At 38.4% G+C, this 18,955-nt stretch overlaps 1 long non-coding RNA gene across 1 annotated transcript in view; it reads right to left on the bottom strand.

The window, feature by feature from the left end:
- LOC122808696 overlaps nucleotides 1–18,524 on the bottom strand; it is a 47,903-nt gene extending 29,379 nt beyond the window's left edge. Inside the window, exons 1-3 of the long non-coding RNA XR_006365814.1 lie at nucleotides 18,438–18,524; nucleotides 9,247–9,318; nucleotides 7,928–8,051 (exon numbers count right to left, since the gene is read on the bottom strand). This is a non-coding gene — a long non-coding RNA (uncharacterized LOC122808696). The remainder of the gene's footprint in view (nucleotides 1–7,927; nucleotides 8,052–9,246; nucleotides 9,319–18,437) is intronic.
- Between the last annotated feature and the right edge of the window lie 431 nt (nucleotides 18,525–18,955).

Here is an 18,955-nt window from a genome sequence, read left to right as displayed (position 1 = left end):
AGCCATGACACTGTAATATGCAGTACTGGGGAATTGGTGGTGGTAACAAATCCCAGCCAAGGCCCTGTAATATGCATTACTGGAGAAATCAGTGGTGGTAACAAATCCCAGCCAAGACCTGTAAAGTGCAGTACTGGGGTATCATTGGTGGTAACAAATCCCATCCATGACACTGTATTATTCAATACTGGAGAATTGGTGGTGGTAAGAAATCTCAGCCAAGGTACTGTAATATGCAGTACTGGGGAAGTATGGACTCAGTAGAGCAAAGCTGCCTACAGTGATTAGTCTGGATTGGTAAAAAGATTTTCTAACAACAGTGGATACATGGTGATTAAATCATAGTTTGTTGTCACTGAAAGTGCCCAAGTCCCTAATGAATGAGTCAGCTTTCAAAGGGGTGTCTCCATCTGATATGTGCAGTGGTGTCCAGTTTTGTTAAAGGGAAAATGCTGTATTTCTTAGAGTTTAATTTTAGACTGTGGTCCAGGCACTGTGGGTGTGCTAATCCATTTTGAAGAATCTGGAAGTCTGATAGGGAGTTATTGATAACCAGAGCCTTGGTCAGCCACCAAGTCCTGATGTAAGCGCTGACATTGAAGTCACTAATTAATGACATACATTTATGTTTCAGACTTCATATCCTTTGGAAAATACATGCTAACACAAATCCTTTTATTCTAGCAACCTTCTAAGTTTATAAGGGCAATATTTAAAATCTTTCATTTTTTAAAGCCTTTGCTCCTCCCTTAATTCAGGCTTCAGGTTGAGAGTATGTTCATAGTTGTGACTTGAACCAGATGTTCAAGGTAGTTAGTATTAATAAAGTCCAGGAATCTCTGTGCTTATTTATTTGAGGTGATGTAGGTTTCACAGTTAATGAAGGGATAGTTGAAGTATTCCAATAGAATAGCATTAGCCTCAATAGAGAATGATGTTACCTTGTTTAGATATACCTGATGGGCTGCAGGTGACATAGGTGGGGTAATGTAACTGGCTATGATATAATGAAGAGTTTTATTTGCCATGAAAAGGCTGTTAAGGAGATTAGGTTTTTTGTCCACACTTATGAGTCTAGAGGTAAGATGGTCTCTTAGGAGTACAGGCATGTCTCCTTCAGTAAAATGGTAATTTGCCACATTTGGTCTAAAGGAGTAGTCGGCATTGGGTGTCCTATTTTAGAAACTACACAGACATCTATATTCTCAAGAGTTATAGGTACCAAGTATTGACAAGTGCTGCCTTTATATAGTTTATGATTTTGATTTGTCCGTGTAGGTATGTTGAGGAGATTAACCTTGTCTATAATAAGGCAATATGGTAGAGGAAAACCTCCTGGGCAATATACAGAATCCATGAGGAGAGAGCTATGGGCTAGAATAGGTTGTCAAACATCTCCTCACAGGCTGATATATATATATATATATATATATATATATATATATATATATATATATATATATATATATATATATATATATATATATATATATATATATATATATATATATATATGGTTTACTATTGTAATTGCGAATAACACATGTTCGAAAGTACATATGCCGAATATGACTGCAAATGTAACGCTGAAGTCGAAACTACTATAGTCGAACAACGAAACATCAAAGTACACCCACATTTGTAATAACATATGCGATGTAACGTATGCGACAAAATAAGCAGTCGCACATTCATTTACGTGTATACCTGTATAGCGTTAATAAGCGTGGTGTGAATCAGAAGTTGTGGAGGATACCCTAGCTAAAACTCTACAATGCAATCCACGTCACAGGTAAAATAATACCAGATTAAAACGCAGAGGTGCATTTTGAACATAAAATCTATAGAAAAGTTAATATAAAGACATTACCTGGACATGCGTTGCAATTCAAATCGTCATATATAATTGCATTAAGTGAATGTGTATCCTATAATTAATGCACATGCTGTGAACTGTACAGTATTATTTATAGATGAAAAATATAGTTGTTCCAACAATTGTCAATTGTACTATGTATAGTTCGCATGGTAGTAGCAGTGTACAGGTATTATGTTCTATATATGTGTCTTGGTAGGTGGAGGACGGACAACAAACAAATGTATATCCGGGAATAGTGCGCAATGTATATAGTACAGTGACTTCCCAAAAAGGAAAACAGATGCTTGTAACTGACGGTTATTTCTATTATTTAGAGAAAGTGGTCGGTGATAGGAAATATTGGTGCTGTTGCATGAAAAACAGTGATAAATGTAAAGGGAGGTGTGTAACAGAGGCTGCTATCAATGGTGAAATGCTTTTGAAAAGTACCGGTCATTTTCACGCACCCAATGCTGGCAGACAAGATTGTGTTAAGGTCAAAGAAGCTATAAAAAGAAGAGCCAGAAATTCAACAGACGACCCTTGCAGAGTAGTATCAGAGGTGTTAGCGACATGTTCAACAGATGTTACAGTTGATCTACCTAACACTAATGCGTTGAAGCAGGTAGTCGTGCGAACTAGAAATAAAGCTAGAGTTACCAAATGCAGTGATTGTATTAACTTAAAGGAACTTAGAAGTGATATGATACCAATTAAGAATGGTAGTTTCATAGTTAAACATGCTGGTGGGGACGGACAAGGTCATCAAGTGGTCATTATAACTACTGTGAATAATCTTAAAGTATTGTGTAACGCTGCTTTCTTTATGGTAGATGGAACATTTCCTATCCGTTTATCCGACTTTAAGCAGATATACAGTATACATTGTCCACTAGAACATGGTGAAAACAGGAAAGCTATACCCATAGTATACGGATTGCTAGCGTCTAAAACGGAATCATGTTATAATTGCTTTTGGGAGACTGTATTACAGGTATGTGCAGAACATTCGTTCACTTTAGCGCCAAAAATGATATTGAGTGATTTTTGAGAGGGGAGTGGTGAACGCCATAATGAGACACTTTCCACATTCACTTGCCAAGGGCTGCTGGTTTCATTTCTGCCAAATTATATGGCAGCAAATCCAAAAGCTACATTTAGTTGCTGAGTTTGGACAATGTAGACAATTCTCTGTTTTATGCAAGGAACTACCAGCGTTAGCTTTTGTAAAGCCCCAAGATGTTGTACCAACTTATTATGATATTGAAAGTGAATTGCCTGACATTGCACAACCATTATGTCTGTTTATTAAAGAAAACTATTTATTTGGTAGACCAAGAAGATATGGTATGAGAGGTAGTACAACAGAAATTATACCACCGCTATTCGACCTTTCCTTTTGGAGTCATCATGACACATGCCTTGACGGGTTTCCAAGATCACAAAATATGGTCGAAGGTTGGCATCGCCACCTTCATAGCCTACTAGGGAGGAAAACGTTATACATGTACGATATATTACATGCTATACAATTAGAGCAGAATCACATGGAAGACCTTTTATCCCGATTATTACTGTGTTTACCACCTTCACCAAAACGTAAACCTCTATGTGACAGAGAGGAAACATTTAGAAAGTTGTTGGATAAACGGGATACATTCACCTGTAGGGGCTTTACTGCACTTGTAGCGAAACATTGTTCATTTTAAGGTTATTTCAGTGCAAACGTTATCACTAGTGGTTTGGACTGTAACACGTATATGTCGACTGCACTACAAAACGGTGATCTTTGTTTATTGATGGGATTATGGAAGATTGTATATCTTACGTGTCACATTTTTATGATTTATGTCAGTATGCAAACATAACACTGATGTAGGGGATTCTGGAGGATTAAGTATGTTCCATGCACGTCTTATACTTTATGTCACTATGCAAACTTAAAAATGATGTTGGAGACTATGGACAGCTGTACAAGTGTAATACACTACGGTGTTACTGTTGAATGTCTGTGAATATGCTTAGACTACTACTTCCGTATGTATAAGAGTTCAATAGACGCTGCTGGCGTTGTCAGAAATTCACAACATCAAGTTTCAGCATATTAACAGCTACTGGAAACTCTTACACTGACAAGTACGTCGATGTCGAAAATATCGATTTTAGCTTTTTCGACATTTTCGCATTGTTGAGTCGAGGTTAATCACCTTCAATATTCTGAGATTTGCATTTACAATTTGTGTAATGTGTAATTCGCGCAAGTGTCATTCGACATTCTAATAGTAAACCATATATATATATATATATATATATATATATATATATATATGTATATATATATATATATATATATATATATATATATATATATATATATATATATATATATATATATATATATATATATATATATATATATATATATATATATATATATATATTGCTTCAAATCAGTCTCCAGAGCTGTGGACGAGGGTAAGGAGGTCCACACAGCCTATCTGGTCCTCGCCAAGGCCTTCGACACCATCCCCCACTCTGGAATCATAGATAAACTTACTAAGCTGGGTCACTCGATGGGTTGCCAACTGACTTACTGACAAAACCCAGACTGTAAAAGTAGCCAGCTCCAAATCCAGCTTCAGACAAGTGACAAGTGGAGTACCTCAGGGTTCAGTCCTGGGACCTCTCTTGTTTGGCATCTACTTCTCTGAAGTACAGGCCAACACTAAGGGACTCTGGCTAACAAAGTTTGCAGATGACTGCAAACTGAGAACCATTACTGAATCCCCAAATAATGTGGATATTCTACAAAAACGCCTTACAGAAATAGATGCTTGGTGCCAGCGCCATGGGCTCAAGCTTAATGCCAAGAAATGTATAGTTATCCCCTTTGGGAAAAACCATGTAGCCATGAATTACCACATAGGTGGCAGAACACTAAACACTGAAAGTGTGATGAGAGACTTAGGGACACAGGTGGACAGTGCTCCCACTTTCCATAACCATATCGCCACAACAGTCAGGAAATCCTTCTATGTGGCACACCATATCACTAAGGGCTTTTCATCCAGAAAAAAAGGAGGTCATTGTCCCTCTGTACTCATCTCTCATTAGACCCATTATAGAGTACAACACCCTGTTTGGTATGTACCTCACAAGACATCTACAACAGCTGGACAGGCCGCAGAAATACCTCACTAATAGAATCACAGGCCTAAAGCAGATGCCCTATGCTGACCATCTAAAAAACTCCAGCTATACTCTGTGGCATATTGTCTACTCAGAAGTGATCTCTGCTTAACATACAAGGCCATGTTAAATCCTGAGCTGTTGGACATGCTCCTCTTAAAGAAATTCCAATCCGTCAGAGCCACATACTCCAGGCCCTCTTCAAAAGGAACCTTGACGATTGAATGGGAGATAGGAAATTCACCCCGGGGATCACATCAATCACCCTGCAAGACAGGGGTCCAGGGAAGTAAATATTGTGGGAGGAAATATACAGGGAATTATTATAGCTAGGCTTGTATAGGCCCTAGGGCCGATAGCCTAGTACCAACCTATGAACCTTAGAATAACACCGATAGCTTAGACAATAGCTAAAGTATGTTATCTTTTGCTTCTGTTTTGCTTCCCCTGAGTATAACACCAATAGCTTAGCCTATAGCTGAAGTCAGTTATTTTTTACTCATGTTTGCTTCCCCTTAGAATAACACCAACAGCTTAGCCATTAACTGAAGTCAGTTATCATTTACTTGTATTCTGACATCATTCTGGGAGATAGCCAGATACTTCTCAGTGCTAGTATCACATCAATTTCAGATGCATATTCTGAGAGCTCCAGCATGTACATCTTCATATGATCCAAGCAGGCATGTCTCAAATTCCCTTCCACATGAACAGAAGTGTGTACTTAGGGTGAAAGGACTTGTGGGCCTTAGCAATACTGTGGATTCTGGCATCTAAAAGGCAGATAATTGTCACTCTGTCCTTGCCGGCCTGTGAGTACTGCCTCTGTGTGTCTGACTATGGAGTCACTTCTAACTAAGACTTAATCAGATGTACTGTTTCAGCCTTACTGCCTTAGGGGCATTAGCATGTCAGCTGAGAGGTCCCTTTTTGTACTTGTATTTTCGGTATTGTCTGTGTATGTTGTTTGCCTGTCAGTGGAAAGCTAAGCATGTTATACACCAAACCTTCATCTAGGAGGTTTTTGTGGTTTTGACTTTTTAAGTACCTCAGTATAAGAAGGCTTAGTTAGTTAGTTAGTTAGTTAGTTAGTTAGTTAGTTAGTTAGTTAGTTAGTTAGTTAGTTAATCTTGGACTTGGTGGAGATGGTTATATGAGATGGATTTTGGAACTGGCAAATTGCTAGATATTGTTAATAGACTTTGAAGAGAGGTTGGCCTCCAAGATGGTACATATGTGCAGCTCTGATGTATGGAATCATTTATAAGGAAGACTCAAACAGTTGTCAGTGAGCCTGAGGCAGTTCTTGCATTATATCAATGTTCCTGTTGCTATCAGGTTGGCAATAGATACTGAGGAAACCTGTGATTTTTCTGATATTTAGTACTTGGCAAAGCAGGGAGTACCAATGAGTGCTAATAAAATGAATTAGTATGAAGGGACTGTACACTTGAACACTTGGATGAACAATGACATCTTAATACAAGAGATTTGGTTCGGATGCCACAAGAATAGCTTAGTGCAAAAGATTAGACTCAGGTACTACCGCAACAGCTTGGTACAGTGATGGGCAGTCAGTAATCTGCAGCTATGGCTGGACTCAGGGCTGGCATATCTGCAGCAGACAGCAACTGATGAGTGAAAATGACAGTAAAGGAACCTGCAATAAGTAATCATTTCTTGGTGACAGTAGCCATAAACGCCATCAAATGACACAACAGTGATTTTAATACAACAGTACAGATCACAGCAATGATTAGACCTAGTGTCATAATGCCCACGACTGACAAAAGCAGTGAAATATGAAATAAACAATATGACTAGAGGAAGAGGGAACTCAACCCTCAGTGATATCATTTCTGCAAATCTTCTTAGGTGCATAACTGTGTTTGTGCATCCACAGCTGCATGCATCTGTGCTCAGTCATCTGTGGGAATATGTGGTTGTGTCCACTTGGATACTGTTATTCTGTTATTACAGGACCTAATAAGTAACTGTCAGAAGTGACAACATTTTAAAGTTTTTTTATACAAATACTTGAAAATGCCATAAATAGTTCTCAACAGTGCACAGACCTGCTGTAGAAGACACCACAATTCCCAGATGTACTGGGGTTCAGTCCTGAAGTCAAGTCCAATTAGGTATTCCAAGGCACCATTTTGTGGTCACAGCCTTGCAGACCAGAGCTGAAATGCCTACAGACACCTTGAGTTTAAAGAACATTCCAGACCATACAGCTTACCAGATAGTTAAACAACCCACTGCCCTTGCAATCAGTAATAAATGTAATTTTACTTGTAACAATTGCAGTACCCCCTACTCTCACCAGGAAATATCTTGTTAAACCAGTTCTAAATGTAGAAGTCCATCACAGCACAAAAACAGGGAAAAGTATTTAAATCACCACACTCTTATTTAAGTGCAAAAACAAAAACGTGTACTTTCCAGCTACAGTGGGGTTAGGTTCTGTTGTCAAGTTTGATTAGGAATCCTCAGGCATCATTGCAGCACCACAAAGTATGTGTGTTTTAATTCACTGTGGTTACAAAGAAGAATGAAATATCCCCAAAATCTGTTCCCACCATACTACAGGCACTCTTCTTCTTGTGACTGATATTAGTTGATAAGAAGTATCCTTGAAGTAGAGGGAACTTCACTAGCAGTTTGTAGACAATTGAGAACAAAAGGATTGAAAATGGAATAAACTTGGACTGGAATAAAAATCATAATATTAGTAATAAGGCAAGCCTGAGGTAACATCATGGCTTGCAGCAACTGGCAGTTATGATGTCTGTTTTCTTTTTGTTCAGTGTACCTGACGACTTGGAACATCTGAAATGACCGAGGCAGGATGGATCACCATAACAAATTTTTTCTCACCTCTACAACATACTTTTACTGTCTTCGGTAATGCCAGAATCACTAGCAGGAATTTTGTCAGATGGAGCACCATCCAGGTCACCTCTGATGACAGGTACTGATTCAGCATCATCGTAAGTGTATCCTATAAAATATCCATGAAAGATCATCAATACCTGGGACTTCAGGAATGCAAGATAGCAAATCACAGTATTATCAGTTTCAGTTCAGTAAATGCCACATACTTTATTTCAATGTTATCATCTATAATTGTAAAGCCAGCCAACTACAATAAGTTCATATAAGTAATCAAAATACTTTTGTAAACATTTTTCTAGGACTTTTTATCAACATCTGACTCTTAGGAAACATTCCAGTATACTAATATTCAAACATATTTTCTTGTGTTTTCAGAACAAGTTATTTTTAAGCAAAATTACCAATATGGTAAAAAACAAAAAAAGTTATTATTTTTTTTTAAGCAAAATTAACACCATGCTGAATATGAAAATAATGAATCATACACATACCGTGAGAGGGCCATGTCATAAATGGAAACATGTAAATCATGTTTTTCACTTTGCATTGAACATGTAGAAAGCATGTAGACATGCACTCATTGTTAATATTTGAATACTTCTGCTACTTTCTTCTTTTGACTTCAGTGCCTGCCTACCATCAAGCTGCTTCCAGCCAATCAACATTCATTTCTGAAAACACTTTAGTGCTGAGGCAAGAGTCAAGCAAATGATAGGCCATCTTCCAGGCAGCCAGGAAAGGTGCATAATTATCGTCTGTGTTACAGTCTGGAATATACAGGAGCCTGGCATTCACAGACTCCCACAGTACCACGTTGTGGCACCCACATCCCTCAGTGTATCTGGTTATGAAGATACTGAGCTATGCAGCTGTGTTGCGTTGACTCCTGCTTGCAGCATTCCTCCCGTTGGTATGAGGAATCTAAGCAGCATGTCAATCTGCCTCCTTCTCCCCTTGATGAGTAAAACAACCACAGGCAGTTCTCTCCCCCCAGCTTGCTGCTCCATCAAACACGTGTCACTAATAAGTCTTGGATCATCTGGATCACAGTTAGAGCTTCCTCCCTCTGCAACAAGGAGCTGGCATTTATATATTAATATTAATGTATTTCATACATTCAGCAGAAGCTGCTATTTCCCCAAATTTGATAGTAATGTAGTCAGATAACATTAGCAGGTGATGTTAACAATTGAAAGTACTATATACAGCATATGAACTATTCTATATTACACATTTCAAATTACTAAAATACAGCACTATGAGAACAGAGAGATACGAACTGATAACAGTTGTTGATATACCTTCCAGCACAGGGAAATCTCCTTCCACATCATCATACTCTGTTTTGTTCATATTCCCAGGATTATTCTCCTCTGAAAATAAAAGAGATTATTCATAGAGATAAATAATACGTCAGTACAGGTTCAGATACATGTAGTCATTTCTCACCATTTTTTATCTGATACTAACTACCTGGATAGTAAATGTCATAATTTTCATGAAACTTTTTCTTCATTATCAACTCCTTAAACACCTTCTCTACCTGCTAATGCATTTCTACCATATCACACCTGAAGACACTTCTACCATTTACGAAAAACATGCAAAGTCATATAATGAGTTATTAGGGTGCTGCTGGTGACCCATGGCACAGAGGTAGGTCACCTATGCAGATTATGATCAAGATTCATCTACAGAGTCAGAATATCAGTATCATTAGCTGGTCAGTGGGGAAGCATAAAAACAACGGGGCTGACATTCCTAAGACATTAGATGCAGGGCAGATAAACACCAACACATTCATGGTATATGCATATGCATTACAAAAGGACTGAGCTCATGCACAATTTATACAACTTCATGTGCAGGCAGGGAAACAAAAATCAGATCTCTACTCTAAGGCTATTAAGAAGATCCCAGCCTGAAAGACAACCAACAATCTACTAGATAATGTAGATTAGAATGACAGGATTTAAGATACTCCAATATGGAAAGTTTAGGACAAGCTGTACCCTTCCTGTCTAATTATACTACGGTATGGTTTCAACAAATGAAGGAACCTATATAGATTCAGGTAAGGACAGCCAACTTAAAGGATCATAGGGCCTTGGGCAGTCCAGGCCACTGATAATCAGAGGGCATGTGAGAATACGGCATCTTAATGATTAATGTTTTGTCTAAACATGTGAGGAATTACTCAGTGGCTATCAGCACTGGCATTTCTGCTAAGTTTTGTTCATCATGAAGAAGTTCTTTACATCCAGTGGCAGTGATGACCACACAGAATTCAGAGGATCTTGGGTTTAATTCCCAGACAAGGGTTAGTATTTGTTTTTCCTACTGAGTAATTAATACAGTATTAGGTTCACAGATGTTCTGCACTGGATGCCTGTGCATTTAAAAATCACCATCATTGTGTTATACTAATTGAAAGGAGAGATTACTCCAGGTTTGAATTAGGCAGCTAACTGCCCAGATACTTATTGTTGGTCCAGTGGCAAGGATAACTGTACTGGATGTCAGTGTTATCCTGCTGAATTGTCTTATTGGTTTACAGAACTCTGCTAGCTGTAATTATTTCAGGTTCATAGATCGTTACCAGGCTAACATCCACTATGGCCTTAACAAGCCTAGCCATACACCTCAAAGCAGATGAACTCTTAGGTCTGAAGGTCACAAGGTGCAGTATTCACAGCTCATATGTTCATAGCTGAAAACTAGGCTAGCTTCCCTTGTGGACCATTTTAAACCTAGCCAATTTCACTTTCTGAGAGTCAAACCCTATACCTCTTGTCTGTGAGGTAAAAACCATATCCCTTATGCTAACCCCAACTGCACTTAGGTATTTCATTAAAATTGTATGATTTGGGGTTGATTCATTTGTTATTTTTTGCTTGCTCCATCTGGACATTGTCAGGTCATGGCTGAAACATCAGTATTTTTCTGTCCCCACTGCATTTGATTTACTCTGTATTTGATTTATCTGAATATTGTCAGCTCTGTGCCAAAACAACAGAATTTTATTCTACTTCCCACTTAGGACTTCCAGATCATCTTACTTGATTGTCTGAAACACTGCAGCCTTTTTTTGTCATTACATAAGCTATTGACTCATTTGGGCATGGTGCAGTGGTGCAGTGGTAGTGTTGTTGCCTCACAGCTAGAAGTTCTCCAGTTCAATTCTGGGTGGGGGAGCGTTCTATGCCAACTCTGCATGTCCTCCCTGCATTTATGTGGGTTTCCTCCAGGTATGCCAGTTTCCTTCCATGTACAAAGACATGCACCTGGATTGTTTCTCCCTGGGCCTCCACTGAAAATTGGCTTTGATCCAAGTTGGACTTTCCTGCTAAACAAATGTTAAATAAATAAAAATTAATTTGTGATTGCCTCAAACAATTGCAATGACAAATGAGTGAAAGTTCTGGAATCCAACAGTGTCCAAAATATATAGACACATACACTATACATAAACATATATATTTGTACTCTGATAACCCTCTACTTAAAAAAAATATCAATTCTGATGTAGCATCAACATGGGTAAATGAGAAGTCCATTGTACACTGGCAATTCATCCATTTATTTTTGTAAGAAAAAAATAAAAGCAGTTACACAATAGTTATCTCACATTTGAGTGTAAATCAGAACTGCTTCTCTGGCAAGCCTGGCTCCCATTTCCAGTAATCTCAACCAGTGTTACTTTTTACAACATTGCTGTTTCCCACTAGTTTTTTCATGTGTCGGCTTGTGTGTTTCACTTCTTTGCTTTGTGATTTGTTCAGTGGAGATTAGATCCACTGTAAATTTAATTCATGTTTAGATGTTTCTATTTGGCTGTTCTAAATCCTATTGTCATAATTAGTTTTGTAATTTATTATAAATTACTTAGTTAATTAAGCACTATAAAACATTTCAACTTGAACATGAATCAATACTATGTTACAGCAATCCAGTATCCTTTGTAGTTGTAGCTCTCAGATGATTCTGAAAACAACTTTCTCAGACCTATGCTTTCAGCTGATATACAGTAAGGTAACTGGCATTCTGCAGATGGAACTGCATTAGCATTTTGCAATTGTATTTGTATAATTGCTATATTCAGTGTTGTTCCATTTTCTGCTGATAACTTAGAAGGGGCATCTCAAGAACCAGTGACTTTAAGTCACATAGTGGTTTAAGGAGGAGATTTTGTTAACATTATGGGTAACATACTGGTTCAGTATCCTGTCAGGATGGATACTACTTGGCCTAAGACTACCCAGATTAAAATAGTGAGTCTGGTCTCTGGAGATGGAGGTCACAAAGGGAACAAGCAGCTTAATGATAGCGCTATCATCCCAAGATAGAAGGGTGGCCTTCTTGGCTGAATATGAACTCCTCTGGATGCTAGAAGCTCTAGATCAGACAGATAAAGTGAAAAAGAAGTGTAGGTCATTCATGGATGAGGGTATGTTTATGGTAGAACACACTGTACAACCACTCTAATGTCATTGCTGTCATGGAGAAAGCATTATCTACTATAAATATACCATGAGTGCAAGAAATCCCTAGTTCCTCTTCGACTTACTGTGCAGATTAGGGAGAGGGCACTGGGTAATGGAAGATGCTGGAAGGTAGGACCTCCAAAAACAGTTCTTATACAAATGTTTGCAATATTTTACTGTTAGCAGCTTAGGAGGAAGTAGATAAAACAGATGGATGGCTGGTCTCTATCCAACAAAAAGCTGCATGGCATAACCTACTGCATGCTAGTGTTGTCTGTAATCTTGTATCGCCCATCTCCATTAAAGTGCAGTGAACAAATGCTTCCTTAATGCAGGCTTATAGGTACATACCACTCACCCTGTGTATATAGACTGAGTTCCAGTGGCTCTGATGGTTTTGGTCTACTAAACAGAGACAGTGGATTAAAAATTTTGATGCACAGGTGTGGGAGTATACTTTACAAGAGAACACAAGTGCTAACTATCAACAAAAAGCTGTGAAAGGATAGCCTTGTAGATAATCCAAATTTAATAAAAATGATAGTTGGTAGGCTATTGATATCTTACTCAACATATTCAGAATGGCAACAACAAAATTAAGATAATAACTAGGAATTTCGTATATGTACATAAAATGAACAGAAATGTCATGACTGCATACTTGAGTATGCCAGAAGATGAGTGTAGTCATTTTGACTGAATCATTTTTCACAAAACCACAAATGTCTGAAAAAATTGAACATAAAACTCAATTCAAAGAAGCTCATTTGATTGAAAATGTTATTGTACCAAACTTACCATAAAATGATTTTTGTAGGGAAAAAACCCTCTATGCCACCAACCCCTTACTTAAATACATTAACTTTACAGTCACAAACAGTGAATGAAACAGAAGAAACGCATGCAGTGAATTGTTACATATTTCATAGAAAGTTTTACTACACAAAACATATCTTTAAAATATTTTTTGCAAGAGGGCAAACTGTCCTGCTCCCCATACTGGGAACATTGTCCCCCAAAACTCTCTTACATAAATATAATAACTTCACTGTCACAGAACAGTTGAGAAAAGAGAGAAACTCACTGTCAGTCACTACTTCATTTACTTACAATTTTGGGCCAATGTGATTTCTTTCAAATGAATTTCAGCCAGTTGCATTTAGTCAATTGTGATTCAGTGAAATGTGATTCAGTCAAAAAAACAGCTGTTGTCACATTGGGGTAGAAAGAAGTGGAAGGCCTTGCTTTTGCAAAGTAAAAAAAAATCTGTCTTTTGCTATGCATATCTAAGAAGAGGTGGCTGGGGAAAACATTTAACTGAATAGTTATGATGAGAAATGAGGCTTTAATTCATTCTAAAAGAATGCTAATGTGAGAGATGATGCTAAATAGTGCCACTGTAAATGAGGTATGCAACTTATGATTGTAAAAGTTTATATGGACATCAGTTAAAACCTTAGGTTACAGCAAAATAGGTAAACATTACAAAAATATTTTGCTCAATATGTATACCAGATTAGATAAATTCACCTATATATAAATAAATGGTATAACCTGCAAACATACAGACACTTGCCACTGGTGAGATTAGAACCCCTACCTATCTACATGTCTATACTATAGTGCTACACACTTATCACATGCACCAAGGAGCTTACATAAATAATGTCTTGGACTTGGTATTAACTAACATGAATAACCACTGCAGCACCCCTATGGTATCATTGTCCCTGGTAAGATCCGACCATAAAGTAGTCACTTTCGAAGTCACCATCTCCCATGACCCCCCCCCCCAGCTTGGGTCAAACAAAAAAAAAACTTCTCCAAAGTTGATTACAACCTCCTGAGGGATGGTATAAACAGCTTCACAGCGCCGTCCCCCACTGTAGGAACTGGCACCAATGCCCAAATCTACACCAAAGTACTACATGAGCATTTATATATATGCATGGAATCAGGAATATCTGACAGGACAAAGCCATCATCTGTAAGGAAGAGCAAGCCTGTCTGGTGGACATCTGCAATAAATAAACTATATGACAAAAGGAAACAATTGCTGTCCAGGACTAAGAAGGAGCAGGTGCCCAATTGGAAGCAATCTCTCCTTAGCCTGAACAAGCACATAAGAGCACTAGTGAAATCCTCTAAAGCCAACTTCGAGTCTAAATTGGCCACATCTACTAGAGTAAATCATAAGGCCTGCTTTACATATGTCTGCAATCTCAAAGGAAGCACCCAGATCTGTTCAGAAGTGGTGGTCAAGGGCATCACATACACAAATGCTGATAGCCCATCTATTGGCTGATAGATTCAATGAAAACTTCTCCCCTCTGTCCCCCATCAGTAAATCAGGGCATTCACAGTACATGCCCCTCGCCCCTTATCTCTAGGGAACAGGTCATCACTGCCCTCTCAAAGGCAAAAAATACAGCCTCCATGGGACCGATAACATCCCAGGCTGCACTCTACATGAGCTCAGGCATGAACATGCAGCACCATTAGGCAGCCTATTCAACCAAAGCCTGAGGACAGGCTTTGTCCCAGCCGAGTGGAGGACAGCCACTGTCATCCCTTTACACAAAGCTGGAGCATTCACAGATCCAGAAAATTATAGACCCATCAGCCTAACTAGCCTGATTTGCAAGGCCATGGAATGGATCATCATGTATCTCAACAACAGGGACATTGGCAACCTCCAAATACTCACCCCACACAGTTTGGCTTTGTCAAGGGGAGGTCATGTCTGTTAAATCTGGTCGACTTCTTTGAGACAGTCACCAAAGACATGGATGAGGGGAAGATGGTGCACACTGCCTACCCTGACCTGGAAAAAGCCTTCAACACTATTCCCCACTCAGGCAAACTCTCTCAGCTAGGCATCAATCCATATGTTACCAGATAGGTAGCAAACTGGCTGACTGATAGAACCCACATAATCAAAATAGGGGAAGCCACCTCAAGAAGTAGATCTATAATGAGCGCCATACCCCAAGGATCAGTCTTATTCAAAATATACTTCTCTGAGGTGCAGGCCAAAACCAGTGGGCTATGGTTGTCCAAGTTTGCAGATGACTACAAGCTGGGTGCAGTCATCAATTCCCCAAGTGATATGGGCATCCTCCAAGAGGGTCTCACCCAAACAGGTTACTGGTGCCACAAACATGGCCTCAAGCTGAATGCCAAAATATGCATCATCATTCACTTTGGGGAGAGGGACATGCACACATATTATCACATTAATAACAACATCCTATGTACACAATCAGTAGTGAGAGATTTGGGCACCCAGGCTGATAGCAACCTGACTTTTGACAACCATGTTGCTTCTGTTGTATGGAAAGCTTTTTACAAGGCCCACGTCATAAATAAGGGTATCTCATCCAGGGGCAAAGAGGTCATAACATCCCTGTATTCTTTCCTTATAAGCTAATTATTGAGTACCTTGCAAAGCACATGCAGCAGCTAGAGAGACCACAGAAGTTCCTCACCAGGAGAATCCAGGGCCTCAAACATTTACCCTACACAGATAGGCTAAAAGCCCTGTCTGTCTACTCAGTTTCTTACAGACTCCTCAGAGGTGACTTCTATTTGGCATACAAAGCAATCTCAAACTCCACCTTGATGCGAATGCTGTATATCCGCAAGTCAAGTTCCATTCAAGCAACCCATATGCGCTGCTTCAACCTGGTCTGTGATATCAATATTATTGTTGGTGGGACAGATTTGTGTCCCAGAGACTCCCCCATCTGTGGAATAGACTCCCTCGCCATGTCAAGGAGAGTACCTCATTATCCCTTTTTAAGGGCAACCTGGATAGCTGGATGAGAAACAGAAAATACACTCCTGGGATTCCACCTGTGTCCATGCTGGACCAGGGCTTTGGGTGCTGACTTGTCTAAACATGGGCTAAACTCTTGGCTAGGTATATAAGGGCTACAGGGCCAATGGTTTAGTATCATCCTATGATCCTATGATCCTGTCCAACAATTCATGTTTTTCTGCTTAGTTCTGTGATGATTTCATCTTCTCTTAATTCATGGCATGATTGACTTATTTTAAGAATGCTTTGTACATAACAAAGCTAAATAGTAAAAGCTCAACAAAAATTCTCTTATCACAATGCTGGAGTCATATTCTTACCGGATGAGTTTGGCTATTTCAGTGTGATGCACCACTGGGCTATGTTCTCAAAGGTGCTAAAGAAAAGTATTGAATCAGGGACTACAACAACAAAAGGATGTCATGGTGCAGTGGTAGAGTTCCATTTCTAAATTTGAGACCTGTACCCTAGACAACTGGAGAACCATCTAATGGTACTTGATGAGAAATGTGTTCAACAGTATAAATTGTTTTTGATACATCTTATAAGACTGGGCTGATAAAATTACCAGCATGAAGTCAACCACAAACATATTCCTTCAGTTAAGCAAGAGCAGCATTTGCTGAGTGAATGCATCTGAAGTCATGTAGGATAGGATAACAGATTATAAGTCTAGAGATAATTTATGTGGTGTTTGAAGGCATAGTTTTCATGATTTTGATGCAGGAAGAAGTAAGGTAATGGGATGCTGACTGTTCATCGATGTGAAGAAGTTACTTTTGTGAAGGGTAGGCACAAGAAAGTGTTTCTAGCAGTAATGCACAAGTCCATCCATAATGGAGCTCTTCATTAGTGTTGTTACGCACTATGCAAAACAGGCAGCAGCAATCATCAGCAATTGAGATGGGAGGGCATCAATGGCTGGGAACCCATGTTTAACTTTCATAAATAGTTTTTCATAAGGTATGCATGAATAGTTAGCATACTAGAAGGAAGATGTTTGTGTGGTAAGGGCTGCATGTTATTTTTGGTGAGGAATTTGACAAGAAAGTTTGCACTGATTTAAATAAGTAAATAGAAAATCTTTGCTTTGTAGAAATATAGCAACATAAAAGTGTGGAAAATATGTTGGAGAATGAGAAAGGCCAGCTTAAAATATAATGTCAGCTGAGTTTCAAAAAGGTTTTTTAGAGGTGTACATGTGTATGTGCTGCTTTTGTTATTCAGTGAAATAAGTTCTCAGGTTCAAAGGTAAAGACTATTTGCAGCCTAGTAATTGTTGTTCTCATTACCTGCTTTCTCTGCTTATATGGGGTGAGTCCAGGGGTAAATTAATAGTTTCCCATCCACATCATGAGGTTATTTTAAAACAGTGTTAGAGATTAACTTTTTTATGGAGAGTAAGCTTATTCCATAGGGAAGGATACTGTGAGAAAGATGATAACCATTTAAAATGTTTGGACCCACCAAAGTCAGTCTCAAAACACAGAGACTGAATGGAAAAAAAAAACAGGCTTACATATGCCAGGTACAACATTGCCATTCCCTGGAATATTCATTTTTCTCCAAGGTATGGCAAAGTCATAGTTATGTAAGTTCATGGGTTGTGAGGGGCCTTTCCCCCACATTGAGGGTGAATATGTGGCCATCCTCCCTGCAAAACAAGATGGAAGAGAAGATTGATGCTTGAGATTTTGTCATCTCCAGGAATTTCAATGTTTTTTAGGTCTGTCGGCATTTTCCATTACTGTGTACTATGCAAATGCATATACTGTACATGACCTAAACAAAAAATATATATATTTGAATGTGCTATTAAAACTGTGGCAAGGAACAGGAATGAATTCAGACCTTAATGTATTTCAATAATTAATACAGACATAATGAATACTAATTAATCCAGTGTTTACTTTGTCAACAGGTCCAGTATCAAGGCCTGTGCTTTCCTTTCAGATCCTGGAAGTCATACCTAGAAAGGTTACACATGTCTGTTAAAGAATCATGGTGTTTTAGAAGAAAACATCTTTATAGGTTATTATTCCAAAAGTAACCTGTAAAATAACTGTAACTTATCCACTGTAGGAACTTGCAAACAACTTGTCTCATCATTACTTCAGGATCCCTGGGTGCATAAGACATTTCTCTGTTCCTAAGATGAAGGAATGTAGTTTCCATGGATAAAGCTTACCTTCATTATTACTTAGCTTGTCTTCATCTTCCTCGTTTTCATCTGTATAATACTCCAGATGATTTATGGAATTATTTGAATATAAGTCTTAAGAACAAATGGAAAAGATAACTTGATCAGTACACGCTGCAATGAAAGGTCATCAGACGAACAATAGATATTAATAATCCAAAACAGATAACCACCATGACTGTGCTGTTAAGAAGTCATGTACAGGATAATATTATTTAAAAAGGTAATCATTAGTTCTTGGATGGAAAAAGTGCTATATAATGAATGAATAAATGAATGGATGAATGAATGAATGGATGAATGGATTAATGTAAGAATGAAGGACGAAAAGACCACTTTAAGGCATGACTGGCATAGCTGCCCATATCATGGAGAGACCAGGGAAATCAACTATTTATTTATTTTTTTATGTATTTATTTTATTTATTTCTTTTTGGTTTGTTTACTGGTGTGGTACACTGATCACAATAGACCATTTGCTGACAAAGCACAGGTAGTTTGTTGCA

The sequence above is a fragment of the Protopterus annectens genome, chromosome 8.part0, assembly GCF_019279795.1.
Source record: "Protopterus annectens isolate FY-2018-M chromosome 8.part0, PAN1.0, whole genome shotgun sequence".
Lineage (NCBI taxonomy): Eukaryota > Metazoa > Chordata > Ceratodontiformes > Protopteridae > Protopterus > Protopterus annectens.
Note: the sequence above shows the minus strand (reverse complement) of the source record. Positions and strands in the feature narration are given on the sequence as shown.